The sequence below is a fragment of the Coniophora puteana genome (genome assembly GCF_000271625.1).
Source record: "Coniophora puteana RWD-64-598 SS2 unplaced genomic scaffold CONPUscaffold_11, whole genome shotgun sequence".
In the NCBI taxonomy this organism is placed as follows: Eukaryota; Fungi; Basidiomycota; class Agaricomycetes; order Boletales; family Coniophoraceae; genus Coniophora; species Coniophora puteana.
Window position 1 is genome coordinate 679,650 of NW_006913063.1, and position 2,127 is coordinate 681,776.

Consider the following 2,127-nt stretch of genomic DNA (forward strand, 5'->3'; position numbering starts at 1 on the left):
TACTGTGCGCTTACACCCGTTACTAAGCGGACCTGAAGAGTCTATATAAGACGAAACTGGTGGCCTTGGAGTCTCTCCAAGCCAGTTGTCCGCCCTTCGTCGACAACCTCTTCTTTGAGATTTACTCACTGTGTTTTACACTCCTCCCTAACCAAGGCTCACCCTAAGGGGCCACCTTTTGGGCAGTAAGATACCGTAAAATAGGCATAAATATAATTAAATTACTAGAAAATATAAAAGAAATCCTATTCAAAGTATTCTGATAGCCTATACTACCATTGCTGCATGTTAAACACCCCAGCTCGTTAAGTTCTCAGGGGATTCCTTCTATCCAGGTACTCGCAAACAATTGGAGACCACATCAGGCTCATTGTCCATGGCAGGGGCCATGCGGAGCCCAGAGCCACCAGAACTCAATCAGCGAGACTGTGGGAACTCGACCATGTCGAGTACTTTATAAACCAGCAAGGCACCAACAAGTGCAAAGTGTTTGATACATAGCGGGATCGGAGGGGTGAGCACAACATCTTGAGCACCTGTGCCAATGACCAGCTCGAGGTTGGTTTGGTTTGTGTCGATGTCGGGAACATTATTGAGAGCACCACCAGGACCTTATTCAAAGTGTATACCACACCTATATTTTACATTATGATCATTTTTGTTGTCGGTGCCTGCTGAGCGAGCACGAACTAACTGTCCACCCTCGGTTTGGCCCGCCGAACTTATAGGGGGGGACAGACGGTTATGGAAGGTGCGTTAAATCTCCGACTTCCCACGCCACCGCGAACCTAAGGTCGAAAAACTACAGTATGCCGTAAAGCTGGCCTGTTCTCAGCAAACTTCAACGGGGAAACTTGCTGAACGTTAGAAGCTCAAGACTACTGGGACCTGACAAGTCCGCATAATCCTGTCTACGCGAGTAGCTTACTGGACAAATGGAAGTTAATGTGATGCATCTAAGCTAGTTATGATATGAAGTACACCAAGCACTATCAATCATCACTGTATCTGAGGAGCCAGCGGAGTAGCAGTAACCTGAAGTGGATCTGCAAGTTCGTAAGAGTACATACCATCGAATCTGACTTCGGTATCATTCTTCAAGCTTCATGGGCACCGACCATGGATCCACCAGATCCTACTGCTACATGAGGCATTACCCAATGAACACGGCTCGATGGCCGTCCGCCGCAGCAGGTCGTGTTCTTATCATCATTCAAATTTCAAATGGGATAACGTGGAAGCCCGCCTGAGCGGGAAACACTGAGATCGAACCAAACAGAATAGGACGGTGGTGTGATTCGCAAGAGATAGAAAAGAGTACAGGAGCGGGAGCGGGGTGGCTTAAGCTGTCGAATCGTATCGTACGAGTCCGTGTATAAAAGGAAAAGAAGGGACTATTCCAAGGGGGCTGTATCGAGTAGAAAGGAAACCATGGGCGAAGTATCAGAAGCAGAGTGAAATGTCGATCGAAGCATTTATGGAATATGAAATGGTGATCGAGGTGGAGCGATCGAGGTCGAGTCCGAGAACGCCGCGGTTGTGGCGTCGTGAGCCGGCGGTTGGAGCGACGGGCTTACATAACGAAGAAGAATAGTGGAGTTCGATTCTGATGCCACCCTATGATAAATCGTGTTTAAATTAAAAGTTTACATGAGTCTAATCATGGTCGGGAAGTCGCAGCACTCACGTGCGCCGATATGAGCGTTCCGACTAGGAACGCGCGCGCGAGGTTCGTGCTCCACGAACTTCGCCAGCGTACTACCAGTACGCGCACAAGGACAGCTCTGCGAGCTTCCTTAGCGGGTCGGGTCTCAACCCTCGACCTGCGCACAGGGGGCAGTTTCACGTAGTTGAAACTGTCCCCTAGCGTTCATTCCGAACGCGCCAGCCAAGGCTAGCAGTTCAGACTGAGGCCAAAACCTCAACGCGTCATCACGGCGTGAGGCCCCTCGGGTTTCAGCAAACTCTATAAGAGGTGAGGCAAGGCGCGCAGAGTTTCGATATCTGCTCATCCTCGCGCCTTGCCTCGGTAAGTCTCTCGTCTCTATTCTTTACTACCTGAGCATTTGCTCATCTTCGCGCCTTGGCATGTACAGTTCGCCTATCCACGCTGTGCCTAAACCCGGA